General features: G+C 39.2%; 1 protein-coding gene and 1 long non-coding RNA gene across 7 annotated transcripts in view; one reads left to right on the top strand and one right to left on the bottom strand.

Annotated features, from left to right (window-relative positions):
- Positions 1-15,503: 15,503 nt before the first annotated feature.
- Positions 15,504-21,392, top strand: part of Slc39a10 (solute carrier family 39 member 10) — a 123,474-nt gene continuing 117,585 nt past the window's right edge. The window contains exon 1 of the mRNA XM_063267375.1: positions 15,504-15,634. The gene's annotated coding sequence lies outside the window, so the exon portion shown is untranslated. The remainder of the gene's footprint in view (positions 15,635-21,392) is intronic.
- Positions 17,546-21,392, bottom strand: part of LOC120094685 (uncharacterized) — a 37,675-nt gene continuing 33,828 nt past the window's right edge. For 4 of the 6 annotated variants that reach the window (XR_010054977.1, XR_005489140.2, XR_005489141.2 and 1 more), the window contains one exon: positions 17,546-20,996. This is a non-coding gene — a long non-coding RNA (uncharacterized LOC120094685). The remainder of the gene's footprint in view (positions 20,997-21,392) is intronic. The other 2 variants (XR_010054979.1, XR_010054978.1) reach the window with 1 other exon arrangement.

Genomic DNA, 21,392 nt, shown 5'->3' on the forward strand with positions numbered 1-21,392 from the left:
AGAGAATGAAAGCACACAAACATAACCTCACATCAAATATGAATATAACGGGAAGCAATAATCACTATTCCTTAATATCTCTCAATATCAATGGCCTCAACTCCCCAATAAAAAGACATAGATTAACAAACTGGATACGCAACGAGGACCCTGCATTCTGCTGCCTACAGGAAACACACCTCAGAGACAAAGACAGACACTACCTCAGAGTGAAAGGCTGGAAAACAACTTTCCAAGCAAATGGTCAGAAGAAGCAAGCTGGAGTAGCCATTCTAATATCAAATAAAATCAATTTCCAACTAAAAGTCATCAAAAAAGATAAGGAAGGACACTTCATATTCATCAAAGGAAAAATCAACCAAGATGAACTCTCAATCCTAAATATCTATGCCCCAAATACAAGGGCACCTACATATGTAAAAGAAACCTTACTAAAGCTCAAAACACACATTGCACCTCACACAATAATAGTGGGAGATTTCAACACCCCACTCTCATCAATGGACAGATCATGGAAACAGAAATTAAACAGTGATGTAGACAGACTAAGAGAAGTCATGAGCCAAATGGACTTAACGGATATTTATAGAACATTCTATCCTAAAGCAAAAGGATATACCTTCTTCTCAGCTCCTCATGGTACTTTCTCCAAAATTGACCATATAATTGGTCAAAAAACGGGCCTCAACAGGTACAGAAAGATAGAAATAATCCCATGCGTGCTATCGGACCACCACGGCCTAAAACTGGTCTTCAATAACAATAAGGGAAGAATGCCCACATATACGTGGAAATTGAACAATGCTCTACTCAATGATAACCTGGTCAAGGAAGAAATAAAGAAAGAAATTAAAAACTTTTTAGAATTTAATGAAAATGAAGATACAACATACTCAAACTTATGGGACACAATGAAAGCTGTGCTAAGAGGAAAACTCATAGCGCTGAGTGCCTGCAGAAAGAAACAGGAAAGAGCATATGTCAGCAGCTTGACAGCACACCTAAAAGCTCTAGAACAAAAAGAAGCAAATACACCCAGGAGGAGTAGAAGGCAGGAAATAATCAAACTCAGAGCTGAAATCAACCAAGTAGAAACAAAAAGGACCATAGAAAGAATCAACAGAACCAAAAGTTGGTTCTTTGAGAAAATCAACAAGATAGATAAACCCTTAGCCAGACTAACGAGAGGACACAGAGAGTGTGTCCAAATTAACAAAATCAGAAATGAAAAGGGAGACATAACTACAGATTCGGAGGAAATTCAAAAAATCATCAGATCTTACTATAAAAACCTATATTCAACAAAATTTGAAAATCTTCAGGAAATGGACAATTTCCTAGACAGATACCAGGTATCGAAGTTAAATCAGGAACAGATAAACCAGTTAAACAACCCCATAACTCCTAAGGAAATAGAAGCAGTCATTAAAGGTCTCCCAACCAAAAAGAGCCCAGGTCCAGACGGGTTTAGTGCAGAATTCTATCAAACCTTCATAGAAGACCTCATACCAATATTATCCAAACTATTCCACAAAATTGAAACAGATGGAGCCCTACCGAATTCCTTCTACGAAGCCACAATTACTCTTATACCTAAACCACACAAAGACACAACAAAGAAAGAGAACTTCAGACCAATTTCCCTTATGAATATCGACGCAAAAATACTCAATAAAATTCTGGCAAACCGAATTCAAGAGCACATCAAAACAATCATCCACCATGATCAAGTAGGCTTCATCCCAGGCATGCAGGGATGGTTTAATATACGGAAAACCATCAACGTGATCCATTATATAAACAAACTGAAAGAACAGAACCACATGATCATTTCATTAGATGCTGAGAAAGCATTTGACAAAATTCAACACCCCTTCATGGTAAAAGTCCTGGAAAGAATAGGAATTCAAGGCCCATACCTAAACATAGTAAAAGCCATATACAGCAAACCAGTTGCTAACATTAAACTAAATGGAGAGAAACTTGAAGCAATCCCACTAAAATCAGGGACTAGACAAGGCTGCCCACTCTCTCCCTACTTATTCAATATAGTTCTTGAAGTTCTAGCCAGAGCAATCAGACAACAAAAGGAGATCAAAGGGATACAGATCGGAAAAGAAGAGGTCAAAATATCACTATTTGCAGATGACATGATAGTATATTTAAGTGATCCCAAAAGTTCCACCAGAGAACTACTAAAGCTGATAAACAACTTCAGCAAAGTGGCTGGGTATAAAATTAACTCAAATAAATCAGTTGCCTTCCTCTATACAAAAGAGAAACAAGCCGAGAAAGAAATTAGGGAAACGACACCCTTCATAATAGACCCAAATAATATAAAGTACCTCGGTGTGACTTTAACCAAGCAAGTAAAAGATCTGTACAATAAGAACTTCAAGACACTGAGGAAAGAAATTGAAGAAGACCTCAGAAGATGGAAAGATCTCCCATGCTCATGGATTGGCAGGATTAATATGGTAAAAATGGCCATTTTACCAAAAGCAATCTACAGATTCAATGCAATCCCCATCAAAATACCAATCCAATTCTTCAAAGAGTTAGACAGAACAATTTGCAAATTCATCTGGAATAACAAAAAACCCAGGATAGCTAAAGCTATCCTCAACAATAAAAGGACTTCAGGGGGAATCACTATCCCTGAACTCAAGCAGTATTACAGAGCAATAGTGATAAAAACTGCATGGTATTGGTACAGAGACAGACAGATAGACCAATGGAATAGAATTGAAGACCCAGAAATGAACCCACACACCTATGGTCACTTGATTTTTGACAAAGGAGCCAAAACCATCCAATGGAAAAAAGATAGTATTTTCAGCAAATGGTGCTGGTTCAACTGGAGGGCAACATGTAGAAGAATGCAGATCGATCCATCCTTATCACCCTGTACAAAGCTTAAGTCCAAGTGGATCAAGGACCTCCACATCAAACCAGACACACTCAAACTAATAGAAGAAAAACTAGGGAAGCATCTGGAACACATGGGCACTGGAAAAATTTCCTGAACAAAACACCAATGGCTTATGCTCTAAGATCAAGAATCGACAAATGGGATCTCATAAAACTGCAAAGCTTCTGTAAGGCAAAGGACACTGTGGTTAGGACAAAACGGCAACCAACAGATTGGGAAAAGATCTTTACCAATCCTACAACAGATAGAGGCCTTATTTCCAAAATATACAAAGAACTCAAGAAGTTAGACCGCAGGGAAACAAATAACCCTATTAAAAAATGGGGTTCAGAGCTAAACAAAGAATTCACAGCTGAGGAATGCCGAATGGCTGAGAAACACCTAAAGAAATGTTCAACATCTTTAGTCATAAGGGAAATGCAAATCAAAACAACCCTGAGATTTCACCTCACACCAGTGCGATTGGCTAAGATCATAAACTCAGGTGACAGCAGATGCTGGCGAGGATGTGGAGAAAGAGGAACACTCCTCCATTGTTGGTGGGATTGCAGAGTGGTAAAACCATTCTGGAAATCAGTCTGGAGGTTCCTCAGAAAATTGGACATTGAACTGCCTGATGATCCAGCTATACCTCTCTTGGGCATATACCCAAAAGATGCCTCAACATATAAAAGAGACACGTGCTCCACTATGTTCATCGCAGCCTTATTTATAATAGCCAGAAGCTGGAAAGAACCCAGATGCCCTTCAACAGAGGAATGGATACAGAAAATGTGGTACATCTACACAATGGAATATTACTCAGCTATCAAAAACAACGAGTTTATGAAATTCGTAGGCAAATGGTTGGAACTGGAAAATATCATCCTGAGTGAGCTAACCCAATCACAGAAAGACATACATGGTATGCACTCATTGATAAGTGGCTATTAGCCCAAATGCTTGAATTACCCTAGATCCCTAGAACAAACGAAACTCAAGACGGATGATCAAAATGTGAATGCTCGAGACCCCAAAAGTACAACAATGCCAAGCAACCAGAGCTTCCAGGGACTAAGCCACTACCTAAAGACTATACATGGACTGACCCTGGACTCTGACCCCATAGGTAGCAATGAATATCCTAGTAAGAGCACCAGTGGATGGGGAAGCCCTGGGTCCTGCTAAGACTGAACCCACAGTGAACTAGTCTATGGGGGGAGGGCGGCAATGGGGGGAGGGTTGGGAGGGGAACACCCATAAGGAAGGGGAGGGGGGAGGGGGATGTTTGCCCGGAAACCGGGAAAGGGAATAACACTCGAAATGTATATAAGAAATACTCAAGTTAATAAAAAAAAAAAAAAAAAAAAAAAAAAAAAAAAAAGAAGTTATAGTCGCTTTTAGTTCTTCATCTAGGGGTAGGATCCAGTGAGATTTCTTCCTTCTACGTTAGCATCACTATTAGTGATGTCTTTGGTTGGGTCTTGTTTAGGTTTCTATGTTTTTTTTTTTATTTTGGTTCTTTTGTTTTAAGACAGAGCCTTGCCTAGGTTAGGTCCCCAGCTCCAAAAAAAAAAGAAAAAAAAAAAAAAAAGACAGAGCCTTGCCTGGGTTAGGTCCCCAGCTCCAAAAAAAAAGAAAAAAAAAAAAAAAGACAGAGCCTTGCTATGTAGTTGACTGGCCTGGAACCTACTGTGTAGACCACACTGGCCCTGAACTCACAGAGATCTACCTGCATCTTCCTCCCGAGTGACAGGATTAAAGGAAGGTGCTATCATGCTTGGCAGTCACTTTATTGTTAAAGAACTAGGGTGAAGTCCCCCTATCATTTCTAGAAGATACAATCTCATATCAGATTCCCTGCCCCTCTGACCCTTACAATTTCTTTCTTTCTTTCTCAATGCTTCCTGGGCCTCAGTTGCTGGAATTCTGTTGTAAACATATTTACTGGGTATTAACACCCAAGAATCAGTTGTTCTCTGTATTTTGAAGAATTGTTTTCTATAAGTGGTCTCTGTCTCTTGTAAAGAGAAGCTTCTTTGATGAGGAGTGAAAGTCATACGTATCAGTGGGCATGAGGATTAGTATTTAGAATCAGGAATTATGCTTGTTTAGTAAGGTAGTGGTATAAAGTTGTCCTCCAAGGTCCATGACCTCACTATTCCTGGCAAGTTAGAAGTTTCCACTACCAGGCTTGATTCCCTACCCAATACCCCACCCTGACCCTGTTGAAAGGAGGAAATACACTTGGACAGTTGATTACCACCAAAATTTAGGGAAATCTTGCCATCTTCTAGTACTATGAAAGCTAGTCTTCAAGGAAGAGGACTGCATAACAGATCCAGCTCAGATCCTCCCTGTCCAGTGTTTGAAGTGCATGGTGCCTTTCTTCAGCAATAATGCTTGCTCTTGATGCCTGCTTACAATCAGACTCTGCGGACATAATGAAGGTGGCAATTGCTTGGTCAGAGAACTGTATTCTACACTATCTAGCATACTTCTGTAGAACTCTCCTTATCGTAGCTGTACACCAGGATATTCACTGTGTTCTGGTGACAGTTCTCAAAGGCACTTGTCATATTGCAAGAGTTAGTTTATCACATATGTATATATTTAGTACATTTGTCAAAGGACATCTAAATATGCAATTTTCCTTAGAGTGTGCTGATAATAGCAAAATTTTACAACCCTCCTATATTTCATTTTGTCCTTGAGTTATCTATAGTTCCTCAATCTGGATGCTAATATTAATACTTGTTTTCTTTATGTAGGACTTTTGTTCTCAGATATCAAAATACATTAAGAACATTGTCTCATTAATCACAAAATATCCCTTTAAGGAAGGCATCTCAGCTGCATGTCAAAGAAATACAGAGTCTGAGCCAGCATGTTAAGGATCCTCCTTAAGGGTTTACATGAATTAATGGGTTTTTGTTTGCCAGCTCTCTGATTTGAGTTGAGCAAAGTTCATGACAGAGGCTCGCTAAGTTGTCTTCATTAAGAGAAGTCTTGATACTTTTATAAAACTCTAACAAGCAAAATGGGGCAGAGGTCTCCAGATAAGACAAGAGAGGTTGCAAACTCTTAGTCTCAAAGGATTTTACCTTCTTCCATTAAACAATTAGAAGAACAGAAGTTAGGCCACAGATACAGAGAAAACCACACTGAAGATTAAAATTTCTTAATCTTAAGGTTTGGAGGTGGTTTAAATGAGACAACTAACCTATGAAACTTTATGGGGCACCCACAAGACTTAATCACACTGGAATGGAGGGGGAGTAAACAGAAAGCTATGCTGGAATTAATATATACTAGTGTGAACATGGAGACTATTCAGATGGACCTCCCAGGTTCCATTGTCAAGTGATAGCTGACAACACTGCCAAGTGTAGCAGCCCATGTGGCACCACCACTGTGGACTCCAGCTCAGGTGCTTGGAGTTCTGAACCAACATAAGGAAGGCTGTCTACAGAAAGGTCCAGGTAGTAAAGAGAGACATGAGAACAGTTTTATGCACTCTTCTTCAGACTTATTGTGAGGCCAGTTACAGATATACGGTGGATCCAAACCACATCTCATTTCTATCCTCTCATAAAAGCTGAGACTGGATGGCTACACAGAGTGTGGGAATAGATCTCACGCAGACATGACTCAAGGATCCTTTTCCTGTAGTTCTGAGGAGGCCTTCACAGCAGGTACACTTGCTTCCTCCTGTTGTAATTTAAAGCAGAGTGCTGTGGCTTCAGAGGGGATAGTCAGTATGGGAACTAGAGAAAATAAATACAAATTTCCACTATCTCTTCAGACAAGAGTGACTTATGAACAAGTAGCAGAGATCAAACAACAACACATAGACTTTTCCAGAAAAAAAAATGCTAGGGCAGACTTTATTTTTCACTTCAAATACAAGAATAGAAGGAACTCAGGAAAATAATGTGCAAACCATTGTGAGCTTTAGCTATTAAAACTTACTTGTGGGGTTGGGGATTTAGCTCAATGGTAGAGTGCTTGCCTAGCAAGCGCAAGGCCCTGGGTTCGGTCCCCAGCTCCGGAAAAAAAAAAAACTTACTTGTTTTCAGCAGCAACAAAATTAGGTGTGCCTGCCTTCCATGCTAAAAGCAGTGATTTTTGGCTAATATATCCATGTTAATTCCAGTGTATCAAAAGGTTTTCATTGTTCTTACTGTTTCAAGCTGTCCAAAATTATGAACTCTCAAACATGTGTACCAAGAAATTGTACTGTACTTAACACAAAAGCTTCTCGTGGTGGCATAAGATCAGTATCTCTGACATTGGAGAGACACAGTCAAGGCAGAGTCCTTATATTAAGCACAGATGCACACACTAAGATGCCTTCAGACAAGGACAGACTTTGGAAGTTCTGCTTCCTGTAAGGTTTGTCATTAGAAAATGGGACAAAGCACAAGGCCCTGGGTTCGGTCCCCAGCTCCAAAAAAAAAAAAAAGAAAGAAAGAAAGAAAATGGGACAAATCGCTAATACTGGTGCACATAAATTCTCTTTATCTTCTTTTGTTCTGGTTGTGGGGTGTCGCCTGGTGATTTCAGATGTTGTCTGCTGTGCTGAGAAAATAAAAAGAAGCAAAGCCTGCCCCAAATACCCACCCCACCTCCAGTTTATCCACACTCATGGGATATTCTGATTTGTTGTCAGACTATTGCTCTCTCCAACCCTCCAGTAGTTTAGAGTTAATCACAAAAACCTTACTCTGTTAAGTCCCTTTAGATTCCTTACAGTTTTACTGGACCCCAGAGATATTTGCACTAATCTGAATCTGAAGGTTTGCTTCCAAATTTTAATTTAATTCATTTGATCACTTTACATGTCAATGATACTGCTAAAAATACAAGGAAGCTTTTTAGTCATTCTTTTCAATCCAGTGGTTTAGGAAACTATCAATGTAGAAGCCTTTGAATTCTCTAAGATGGGGGCCTTTCAAAGAATAATACAGTGAAATCATTTTAGATCTAAAAGAGATTACCACATCATCTGTGATAGGTCTCCTGTGCTATGGGATGGATTTTTTCCATATGATAGTTTTCTAAATATGTCATTCTTTTTGGATAAAATAATAGAAGCATATGGTCAAAACTTGAAAGGCACACAATCCTGAACAGTGAGCAATAAATTTCTACTTCCTGCCATCCAGTTAGCATCCCTGAAGGAACCCACTGTTACAAGTTCTTCTGATTTTTCCAGAGATATTCAATACATACTTTGACATCCTTTTAGTCAAAGCTTAAACATGATAATGTCCAAGAGGTCATGAATTAATCACATTTTTCTAATTATCATAAAGTAGCAGTGAGTTAAAACAAAAACAAAGACAAGGTCTTAAGTTGCACAGCTCTCACTGTGTAATGGAAAATGATCTTAAAGTTCTGATCCTCCTGCCTCTATGTAGGTTTACAGTGGTAAAACTCAAAGTGTTTGCTAGTGTTTCTGATTATACAATGCTAGGAGAGGAAATCAGGGTCTTTTACCTGAGACTAGCACTCTACCAAGTAAGTTACATCCTCAGCCCCAAAGTAGACCATCCCAAAGTGGGCAAGTTAATTAATGTATTCCTAAATTTGATGGAATAAATGGAAAAAATGTATTCCATTCATTTGATGGAAATAATGGGGCCTTCCAGGTGAGATTGTCAGAATTACATGAGATAATACACCAACAATCCAGGCCTACCCTCTGTAATATACAACATTTTTGTAAGGACTTTCATTTCAAATTCAGAAGCCTTATCATGTAGATATTGTTGTAGTTTGAATGAAAAATGTTTTCATAAACTCACATATTTGGACACTTGGTCCCCACATGATGAAGCTATGAGGTAGAAGGCTTTGAAGTGTTAAATTTTACAAAGTCCGGACATGCCTCACCAACCCGGCTATCAGCCCCCAAGGACACTGGCCATCTGGAGCCACCACCTCCCCTTCCCTCATTCCCTAAAGATGAGTCATCCCCCTGCTGAGTGAGATAAGTCACCTACCCACATTGCTGAGATGCTAGATGCACGTATTCTTTGCTGATGTAACTCCTCGCCAAAAGTAACTGTGCACCATTTGAATCAGCCAATTTTGTGTAACCATGTGAAATCCCCTGGCTTTCCCTATATAAACCCCTGCCTTTAGAGGCTCATGGTCGACTCCTCTATCTCCTGCGTGAGATACGTGTCGGCCTGAGATCTCGTTAATAAAACTACCTCTTGCTGTTACATCAAGATCAGCTACTCGTGTTTCCTGGGGCATGCCATCCTGAGACTGGAGTGAGAGTCTCCCCGATTTGGGGTTCTTTCAGCTTAAGGAGGTAGAGCCTTGCTAAAGGGAGTATGTCATTGGAAGTGGGCTTTAAGAGTTTATAGCCTTGTCACTTGTCCAGGTCATTTTTTTTCTACTTTATTTTTATAGCCGAATCTGTTAGTTCAGCTTCCTGTAGAGAAAATCTGTATGTACTGTGTGGAAGCGTCACCTCTGAATAAAAAGTCTATGGCCAATGAGCTGAGGCATGACTAGAAGGTGGAACTTCCAGGAAAGAGAGGATTCTGGGACATAGTCAGGTCTGGGAGATTTTCCATGCATGACAATACTTAGAATAGACTTAATGGGTTAATTGAGTTACAAGCTAACAGGAATAAGTCAAAGCTTTTGTCCTAAGCAACTATTCATAAATAATTCAGTCTCAGAGTCATTATTTTGGGTAACTTGGGTGCAGGTGGAAAGCCAGGGGTTGAAAATGGTACCCATCATGATAGGCATGGAATCCAAGCTTAACAAAAGATCCAAGCTTAGAGCCTGAGGAAAAACTTTGAGGTGGAGGATGATTTCCTAGCCAAGGAGCCAAATACTGCAGAGAAGAAAGTATGGAGGTGCAGGCCTCTTGCCCCACCCTCACCCCAGCCCCGGTAGTGCAGCATGACCAACATTACAGGACAAACAGAGCCGCTCAAAACATAGAGAAACCATTTGACAGAGACAGAGCCTCTCCTATGGATAAAACATGAGATTCTAAAGATGCCAAAACCCAGATATTTTAATAACTACTATAAATGATAAGAGACAAAAGTTTAAATACAGTTAAGATAGAATTGAGATTGAAGGATTAGTGGGCACAGGAGAGAAGGACACAGCTAGCTTTCTTAAGACAAACCAATATCCCAATGGGGGGGGTGCAAAAGGAAATCGATGCCCCCAAATCAGCAGGAAGCAATTTTAAGAAAGTAACGTCCCCAAAAGGCAGGATGGATGGTTTTCGGTCATTCAGTGAATTGTCGTCATTAAAAGGGGGTTGTTCGCAAGTTGTTAATGATCAAGAAGAAAGGAAAAAATAGGAGATTAGACTCTTTCTTTTTCTTTCCTTTATTCTTCTTGCTCTCCTATCTAGTGTTGTGGGGGAAAGGTGGAGAATGAATGGGAAAAAAGGGAGAAATATAGGAATAATATAGGCATAGTAGGAATAAAGATTTAATAGATTATTAAATTTACTCTTAAAATACAGAGCTACTACTAGCCAAAAATCTTACATTGGTATACGTCTTTGTATACTGACACAGATTAACGTGACATTTTATTACAACATACTATCCATATACATTTCAATTCTTTTTGAAGATTTTTTACCTATGTAATTCTTAAAAGTGAAATGTTTTAAAAGTTGCTATTACCAACTGTTTAGAATAATTAAGAAACAAACACAATAGTCAGACAATCTAACTCATAGTCATGTTAGATACTAGTTTAAGTACAGAAATATGTCTGCAAGGTTAAATAGATAATAAATAGCTAGAAAGAGCAATGTTTGCCTACTGAGAAATACTAGATAGAGTTTTCAAAAAACCTCAGAGATCTGCAGAATATGGCATTTAAATATGTTTTATCAATAAAAGGCTTTTTTTATTTTATGGCAGTGAGACGTGTCCACTTCTGTCACTATCCCCATTCTGCTTCAAAGAAGATGATAAGCATCAAAGAACCCTCATTTGGACTTTGCTTCAAAAGGGGCAAACTATCCACTGAGAAAGAAACTGCCCTTGCTTCAACTCTTGGCAGTGCGCTGTCTAAGCTGTGGACAAGCAAAATGGAGGGAAGTTAACTAGTGAGTTTTGCCAAGACAAAGTAAGCATGTTCTTCATAATTCCTGCTTCATGTAAAGGTCTGTCAGATAACTGGGCCAGAGGGCTGAAGATGATGCTCCAACAACACAGAGAAATGTAGGGGAAGTATCCAGGCAGCTGGCATTCTCCGTCATTTCTACAGTTGTGGGAGTTGATTGCCTATACTTCCTGTACACTCAGGTAATAGTTATTCCATCAGAGTTTCTGATGGGGTTAAAGACTAGATGGTTGCAATCTCACATATAAGTTTAGGATTTAAGACAATGTTCTTAATTCTAAGAAGATGTTTTAGGTTTGGAATGCAAGTTATGATACAAATTGGTTTAGGTACAGAGCTCTGACCTCACTAAGATAAATAAATGAACTTTCCCCAAGGTTGTCAAATGCGTATGGACTGGACATTATAAGTGTAATCTTACCTGATAGTCTTCATAATTGTTATTATTGTATATATTTTATTATTGTAAGAGAACGAGTCTTTCATTGGACTAAAAGAGGAAAATATAGATAGAGTGTGTGCTGTGTGGAAGCATTATCTATCAATGAAAAGCTTATGGTGAATTAGCGGAGGCGGGATTAAAAGGTGAGAGATTAGATTCTGGGAAATAGTCAGGCACTGGAGATTCACCATGAGTGTTGTTGTGAACAGACGCATGAACCTGAGAAGAGGTAAGTAGCCGTGCGACAAGACTAAGATTAGAATAAATAGGATAACTGGATACAAGCTAACGGGAATGAGTCAAAGTTTTTGGCCTAGGCTATTACTCATAAATAATTCAGTCTCAGAGTTGCTACTTCAGGGAACTCGGGCATGGGTAAAAACGCCCACTTACAGCTTCCTGAGTCAGTTGCCTTCTGCCATGTCTCCCTGACATTAAGGAATCTCTCTGCACCATAAGTCCAAATAAACTCTTTCTTTCATGGTCATATTATCTTATCACAAGCCAGAAAAGTAAATGATACATAAGTGTGCCTGTAAAATCTATATAATAAATATGTTCTGTCTCGTCTCTTTACTCCCCACTGTAACTTTGATTAAGCTGATTGCTTTCTTCCTTGTTTAGCTCCTAACGCACCATTAATATTACCATTTTATCTTCCTGAAGGCAAAATGCTCACACCCTGAAAGACAAAGCGCCTCTCTAAAATATGCTACTTTCAAAGATTTTATGCAGGTAATATTTGTGGTGGTTTGAATGGTCAGTGTCCCTCAGAGTCTTGAGCATTACAATACTTGGGCCACAGTTGGTGGCACTAGCTGGGTAGGTTTAGGAGGTGTGGCCTTCCGGAAGGAAGTACTTCCCTTGGAGTAGACTTTGAGAGTTTAGAAAGTTTAAAGCAAAATTTCCAGTTATCTCTTTCAGCTTCCTGGCTCAGGATGTTAGCTTCGGTTTTGCTGCCATGGCTCCTGCCTTACAGACACCTGTGCCTGTGGAACCGTAAGCCCAATTAAACTCGTTCTTCTATAAGAAGAACGTTGCGTTGGTCATGGTATTTTCACACAGTAACAGAAAAGTGATATAGCATCCCTGAGAAAGTAAGAGAGGGGGAACTTAACACATAGAAACCTTTCCTGATGGAAATAATGTATGTCAGGAAACACAAGGGAAATAATGCTAAAAATAGATTTACTTATACCTGATTAGTTTCTAGTTTAGTTTTTTTTTTTTAGATATCATTAACTCATTCAAATATAAGGTTTTATCTACATGTGAAAGGAAATCTAACCAAATAGTTTAAATGAATAATTTCCAGGTCCATGTTTCTCAGGATGTTGGCTTTAAGAAAGTCTAAGGCTCTGGCGTATCACTGCTTCTTTCTTTCCACTGGTACATGATGCTGTTTTCCTCCTGGAAAATTTCCCCTACCAGCACTTAGAAGCAGCCCCAGCTTCCTGAATTATATCTGACAAAGCACAGAGGATCTTGAAGTAGGTCCTGTGGGTTAGTGAGAAATTTTCTCTTCCAAAACTTGAGTAATTGTCCTTTAATTTCATTGTCCATAATTGGTTCCTGTGCTTAATCCTGAGTCAGTTCCATTAAGGGTGGAATGCAATATTGCTCAGTACATCAAGACCATCAAAGCCATTCCCTGGATGTAGACAGTTCACTGCAATCTCACTGAAAATTGGGATACTTCATGAGGAGTAGGGAAGGTGTTCATAGTAAGAAGTTTCTTAAATATCAGCTAGAACCCCTGCTTCTTTCTGCACAAAGCTTCTGTGCTGTGCTCATGTGCTGGTTTCATTTTTTTTTTTCCGGAGCTGGGGACCGAACCCAGGGCCTTGCGCTTGCTAGGCAAGCGCTCTACCACTGAGCTAAATCCCCAACCCCCGTGTGCTGGTTTCATGTGCAAGGCTTCATTCTCACTTCCCTTGGAATCTGGTATGCACCTGACCAAGACTTGACATGTAAGAGTTGTGCGACCTCTAACTGTAACACCCCAGACCCTCCTTTCTATGACCAGTTATTTCTGTGGCTAGTGAAACATCCCAAACATCCTCTTAGGAGCTCCGTCTGACCTGTCACAGACTCCCAGAGGTGGTCTTTATAGGCAGTAACTAGGCAAGTGGGTTATCTAAAACCCAGACCCTAAGCACATTTGTTCAGGAGAGAACCAGCTCCATTTAGGAGATGCCAGAAAGGCACATCGCTTTAGCACAGTCCCAGGGATGGAAATGATAGGAAGAAAATGGCAACAAAATTAAAGACTTTTTAAAAACTCACCATGATTAAAAATTAGACTGTGCATGACTGGTTAGATTTGTACCTTAATTACTTTGTTAACCTTATAATCTCTGAAATTCATTTTATGGACCACCAAAACACCTCTTTGGAGAGAAACATTATAGAAGAAAACAAAGCTTTATCATAAGCCTATATATCTAAAAATATATGAATTAAGATTCTTCTAACCCAAGTGGTAAAGTCTCAAAGCATATATTATCACTTCCTCAAAATCTTTCAAGAACTGAAAGGAAGCCTGAGGCAGGAGGAGGATTGTGAGTTTCAGGTCATTCTTGGCTGTATTCCAACCCTGGGCTTCTTGAGACACTTGTCTCAAAAAGCAAAAACAAAAACAAAACAACAACAACAAAGCAAACATTGAAGGGACCAACAGAATACCACAGAAGAATTCCACTTCACATAATCCAGTGTCTTCTGATTTCTAACAGGATATAGGGAGCCCCTCCCCCATCTAGCCTGTTGAGATATTTACTGCAGAGAAGGTTTCAATTCTCAACAGTTGCTTTTCCATTAAGAAAAGAAGTGTTATGAGGTTTTTGCAGAAGGTCAACCAAACTTCTGCAGAAAGCTGGAGAGGCTGGTCTTTCCCTTCCAGCTCTTATGATGCATGCAGGCATCCAGCCATCTGATTGGATCTCATATAAATGAGATGTAAATATGTAAAGGATTCACCCTGTGGCCATAACCCTGGGAGTAGCTGGATTCAGAGTATCAGATTCTTTTCCTTGAGTCGCAGAATTATACTGATTGTTTTCTGGATGATCTCAATACTTAAATACTTAATACTATACATCTTTTTTTTTTTAGATAAATTAGTTTCGAATTAAAGTTAAAACGACAACAAAGAAATACAAAGGGCTAGGAAAGTAGCACTTGCATAGCATGCAGAAGACTCTGGGTTCCACCCCAAGTATTGCCAGTATACAAAAGAAGTCCCAAAGATGGCCAAAGTTAGAGATGATGGGTGGTTAAAAGAAAGAAAGTGTTAAAGGCATCAGCTCCACATGGCCTTCCCATTTCTCCATAGATTTGGTTTGTGGAAATGGTTATATCATTGTGTCTCTGTCCCTCTCCCTGTCCCTGTCACATGTGTACCTGTCACAGCATGCAGCAACAATCCCAAGGAAACAACCTCACAAACTCAAAGCTGGAGCATTGATAAGAATTTCTTTGCACTTTATACAAAGACTTTTTTTTCAACTTGGTGCTTTGCTAAGACAACTGAAACTTTCTCACTGAGCTTAAACAGGTGGATGTGGACCCACTAAAGTGTCTCATTGTCTTAAATGTATCTAGAGCAGGAAGACTGAGGAATTGCGAATGCTTAACAATTCAACTCTGTTGGGCTGTAGGATCTTACAGTTGACAAATTATTGATCTTTCTCTAAAAAAATTAAAATCCACCTGTGCCATCTGTTTATAAAACAGATGAGAGATGCTGTGGAAAATCTTTCCCTTGGGAAATATCCGTGTAGCCAACCTGAGAGAAGTCTAGGCACTTTTGAAGAGGCTTTGGTACAAAGAGCCCGCTCTTCACAGCCATTAGTTGGGCAAAACAAAGACAGTTTCCTCTGGTCCCTATTTTAGTTTGCTCTTTGAACTCCCAACAGTTTATTGTTATTGTTATTACTTTTAGTTTGGCACAGATTCTTTCAAAAATTATCTTGGTTCCCGTTTTTGAAGTCTTTTTCTTGGGCAAAAGAAAAAACTTTTGCCGACTATAGTTTGTAACGTGATCCACCTCTGCACCGTCACTTATTGAAGGATGCAGCCCGGGGAGCATCATCAGCTCTGATCCCAGCCGCAGCCTGGATGTGAGGCACAGCAGCAGGACCTGGAGATCTAAGGTAGGTGCAACGCAGTATCTCAATGTAAACATGGGTAGATGCAAGCCAGGGATGGAGTTTCACGTGCTGGAGGTACACAGCCCCTCTCTGTCAATACATCTTAATATGATTAAGTTCTATCAGTACATCTCATATCCATCAATACAGCTCGCCTCCATCAACACTTCTTATCTCTATCAATTGTGTGACCTTTATCAGTAATGCTCATCTCTATCAATATGATTCATTATCATAAGTACAGATCATTTCTATCAACATAACTCATGTCTATCAATACTAATTATCCCTCTCAATACTGCTCATCTATATCAATATAACACATCCCTATGGATAAGACTCGTCTATTACTATATCTCACCACTATCAATATAACCCCTTTCTGTCAATCAACGTATCTTTGTCAAACTGAGTTCTCTCAGAAAGATTTTCTATCTTTTACATAATACTCTGGGAAACATTTCCCATGGTCACCCAGTCATTTCCATGCGAATAGTCATCCATGGTCACTCATCACTACAGGGCATTGTGCAGTGTTCCTTGACAGCAGTAACTAAATTGGCAGAGTTATTTTTTTAAATATATCAAATTATTTTTCAGCATTTTTTCCTTTGATAGAATCATAAGAATCTAAATCTGACCCCGAGGCTTACAGCATAGCTCAGTAGGGGGACTCCAGGCCTTGGGTTCAGTCTCTAGTAGCACACACAGACACACACACACACACACACACACACACACACACACACAAAATCAATCAATAAATGAATCTAGATAATTCTTCTTTATGAAATTTACAAGTTTGGCTCTGTGAAATTTGTTTTTTCTTTGAGATTTTTCTCCTCGATATATTTTCCTAGAATAATTCGTGATTAATTGATTCTTCCTTTAAGTTTTATTTTCCAAGTCTTATATACAAAGTTTACCTGACAGATTGTGTGTGTGTTTGTGGTGGTGGTAGTAGTGGTGGTAATGCTGAGAATTGCGAGCACATTGCATCAATGACTCTGGCACTGAGAAATAAAGTTCAATACGTCTAGGACATCTATATGATAAGCAAGTATATGCACATATACACAAATGCAGGCATATAAACACACACATACATATAAACAAAAATAAACCATGAGCATGAGTAGTTTAAAAATGATCACCTAATGCTTTTATAAGCATAAACTTTATTAAGGAATATAACAGCTATAAATAAAACTAATGTAAATGTATAGTAATGAAAGGTTTTATTTTCGGGCAGATATGACAGTAGTTTAACCATTTTGATTTGTTGTATTCCCATAGACTTTATAGTACTAAATAATGTATTCTGATATCTATATTATCAATATGGCAGAAGCCTTTTAAAATCAATTAAAACTAAAGACCTGAAAATCTGTAGTTATTAACTGATTAAAAGGAGGTTAACAAGATTAAAGACAGGTAAGTAACAAATAAAAGATGTAAATTGATGGCAGGATTGTGGATAACATCTAATAAAGTATTCCGTACTAAAAAGTTACCTAACAACTATAATATTAGGGCTGGGCATGTAGTCCAATAGTAAGTAGAGTAACAGCTTACCATTTGTGGAGACATGGGTTCAACCCTCAGTGCTACATTAAATTAAATTAAAAATTTTAAACTATGTATTGATCTTCTATTTTCAAGTAATATCTGAAGAGATGTTTCAATTTGCCTTTTAATTTCTGTTGTGTTCATTCATCCACTCTACAAACATTAATTGATTTACTTGTAATTCAGTACTGGAAATGCGAAGATGAATAGCATACTAAACTTGTGCCCAGAAAACTGTTAATCTATTGTCCCCGCCAGCGAGGACCCAGTTATTCAGGGTCCTGAAGAGGCTTTCTACCTGTGGGCCAAAATGGGGGTGAAGAGAAGAAGGAGACCAAGCAAAAGTTCTGTTGTCAAGGTCTCGTTTATTGGGGTGAATGTTACAGCTTTTAAGGCTTTCAGGTAGGGGGAGTGTCCTTTGTGAAACACAGAGGAGGGGGAGGTGCGGATATAGGCAGTGATAGCTGGAGGCAAAGAGGTCAGGCAGTGGAGACACTGGGTGTTGATTCAGGAGGTAACAGGTATCTGCTAAGGGAGCTGAGGCATCCCTTGAATGTTATCTTCCTGTGCCGTAAATTCATGGGAGAGGCTTTCATTCAACAATCTTAAGACTTAATGTAGTCATCTTAGGGGTGAGTCTCTGTGGCCAAACAGCCCAAGTCACCTAGCCACTTTGAGCCATGCAGTCAAAAATCGACTAGGCCCAAATCCAATACGGCTCCGTGCATCTCCCCCATTTTTCTTTTATAAAAGACCATTAGGTGGAAGTAGTGGTCTGAGAGAGATCAGACATGCCTCACAGAGTGCCCAGCTCGGCCATGGTGAGCCACTCTTGCAGTTAGGACTGTACCCCAATGGCTAGGAATGAACTTATGCTGTAACACACCGTTCTGGGCTATACGTGTGTTTATTGGGGGAGAAACTGGGCCGAGGAGCATTTGACCGGCCCGTACATTTAAACGGGGTGTAGCCACCTCTGTCTTAGGATCGACCTTTCGAACCCCAGCCTTATCCGTCATAGGATTACCTTGTCGCCCCCAAGGTTCCTGTCTTAGATTGGTCAAGGGTCAGAGGAAGTTGCCCATCCCTGAGGATAGCTACATTGGATCATCTTCTCATTCCTCTTACTTGAGCCCAGGGGCGAAAGAGTAGGAGCCAGATGGCATTAATATAAGAGATTGTGGAAATTGAGCCTCTCCCGATGATAAGTAGTGGGCACCTCATCTCGTTCTCCTCAGCTGCTATGGCCATACTACCAAGGGCCTAGTCAAGCCTCTCCTGTAATAAAATTTAGAATTCCCAATTGTTAGCAACTACTTCAGAAAGTTCACCCACTGTGCTTGCCTAACAATAGCACCAGTTAAGGCAGCAAGAGTCGCCAGGGGAATGAGGGGGGCGGGGTAACAGCTGGAGTCCAGTCTTCTGCAGCAAGCAGCAGTGCACAGAGGGTCTGAGCATAGGCCGTGGTGGGACGGGAACACGCAGTGGTAACACTGACTGTAGCAACGCCAAAATTTCTGTGATGACAAAAGATGAGTGGGAATCCTCCATATTCCTCCAAGGACACAGGAATGACTCCAGGGACCCGAACCAGGAGAGCTGAATCTTCATGCTCCCAGGATCAGCATGGCTCACCAGCCACTCGGGCAGCTGGCACACTCCTGTAGCATCCTGTATAAAAAACACAAAGATTCCCTCTTCCCCATATAAAATATCTGAACAGGATCATGCCAATATGTGGATCTTTCTATTTCACCTAGGCAGAAGTATAAACATACTTCTTAGTTGTAGGGTGCCATAAACTCAGAGTGTTTCTTGGCATCCAAATTTTAAAATTAAAATAAAAGGAGCATATTTTAGCATACAGGGATAACTCCCCTTTTTTATTTATTAAAATATTGTTAAAATATTATTTATTAAGATAAGTCCTTGAGGATTAAATTGAGGACACTGAGCACTTGTATTTATAAATTGACTTTTATACCAAATTATTATCTCTAGCATTATTGTTTTGGATATATAAAGAATGAGATTTTTTGACTAATTGTTTCTATGTAAGGCCTATAATCTGTCTGGTATCATTGTCCTCCCTTGCTAAGGGGTCTAGGCAATCCAGTTTGAATTCTTAAATGGCCTATAAAGGAACAGTACTTAGTGCTCTTAACCACTGAGCCATCTCTCCAGCCCCTCACCAGCTTTATTTACCTAAACATAAGCATTAATTAGAAATGTCAACTCCTGTAAACATTGTCTAGATTTAGTCATACTAGAAATCCCTGAGTTGGCAGGGTGAGGCTGGGCATTGAAAGTAAGCAAATGGAGTCTTCCTCTTTTTGTGAGGGTGTGTTATCAACTCCATTATCATTTTTATAATTTGAGGGCTAGTAGTATCTAAAAAGGGAAACTTTTTAATCAACTGTAAACCATAAGCCATACATTGGCTATCAGTATATGACTTAAAAGCTTGATTTTTTTGGGGGGGTTCTTTTTTTTCGGAGCTGGGGACCGAACCCAGGGCCTTGCGCTTCCTAGGTAAGTGCTCTACCACTGAGCTAAATCCCCAGCCCCGATTTTTTTTTTAAAACAGTGGCTACAGCACGTAATTTAATAATCTGTGCTAAAGCAGGGGAAACTGAAGAGAATAAACAAGTGATCCAATCATATATGTAGCCTTTTCATTAGATGAACCACCTATAAATATAGTAAGCTCATTTCCTATGAGTTGCATGCACAAATTTATAGGAAATACAAAAGCATGCAAAGAGTAAAATTATCAATTTTGCCTGAGATTTGTATATGTGATAGGCCAAATATCAGCATTTTGTAATAACCAATTTAATTGTTGTTTGGAATAAGATATGTTTTACCAGGTTTCTTTTTTAAAATACTTCCATGACTCTAGTCTACAATTCTGTATTAACACAACTTAAGCTTTATCTCCAATGAGGATAACAAAGGAAGGCTTAAGTCCTCTGGTAAGGTGAGATATTTAGTCAATTAACATATCCTTAGAAGCTTAAAATTAGCTTTAAATATTCTTTTCTGGAGTAGTGTAACAGCTACTCCCCAAATATTAAAGCTCATTTTGAGAGCAAAGGTTTGTAGTAAAAATTTCCATATACACTGAAAGATTTAAGGTTCTAACTTCTTACATTGAAGAAGCGACAAAATCACATAATATAAGGCTATTAGCCATTCTTTTGTAAAATTTTTAATGATATCACTTTGTGGGCTCTCTAAAATTATAAGCAAGCTCATGAAATGAAAACTCACAATGGCCAGGACGTAAACAAATTGTATAAAATCAGTCCTCTAAATCTATCTTGAAATGGCAGTTGGAGTAAGCAAACTGGCTGTAATGCTCTCACAAGTTCTAAAACCTCATCAATCTTTCGTAAGTCTTGTAACAATCGCTATCTGTTTGATTTTTTTTCTTTTTTTTTTTTTCTTTTTTTTTTCCTTGTCAAGCCAGAAGAGGAAAAGGCCTCTGGTTTCTTTATGGACCAAACTATATATCTAAAGTACAGCACTTAGCAGGTATCTGTGAAGCACAGTGGGGAACCCTGGCTGAGACTTCGGTAACAAAGGACAGACTATGTGGCCTGAATAAATTAGGGAAATAACCAGGAAGGCCAGCCTAATTCTGACTCAGGTGAGAAGTACCTGGCCAGACTGCCAGTTGGGAACAAAAAGCTTCCACATGCAAGGGCAGGGCTCAGCAGGGGTCAAACCTTGTTGGAGATCCAGAAGGGTCTTGTTGTGGCTGAAAACATTCCATGAATGTAAACTTCTTGTGCTGTAAATTACAGGGAGAGGCTTTTGATCCTACAATCTAAGGCTAAGGCCAAACAGTGACAAGGCAACCAGGCCCATGTCACATGTTATCTAGAATGACTATCTAAATTATAATTTTAAGCCAACTTTCTGTTACCAATGTTACACCTTTTTAATCATATCTAATAACTTAAAAGCCAATAGTACATAACCAAGGTGTGTAGAGCATATTTATACATTTAAAACCAATCAGAAACAAAATTGAAGTGGCTATACATGTCCAGCAGACTTAGGCTTCTAGCTACAGATGTAGGCTCCAAAAGCCAATTGAAACTGTTTTTTATTTATTGTTCTCTTCTTGAAACAAGTTAAAACCAAGTCAAGGTGTGAACGACTGGCAGATAAAGTTTTTACCATT

This window comes from Rattus norvegicus, chromosome 9, assembly GCF_036323735.1.
Source record: "Rattus norvegicus strain BN/NHsdMcwi chromosome 9, GRCr8, whole genome shotgun sequence".
Lineage (NCBI taxonomy): Eukaryota > Metazoa > Chordata > Mammalia > Rodentia > Muridae > Rattus > Rattus norvegicus.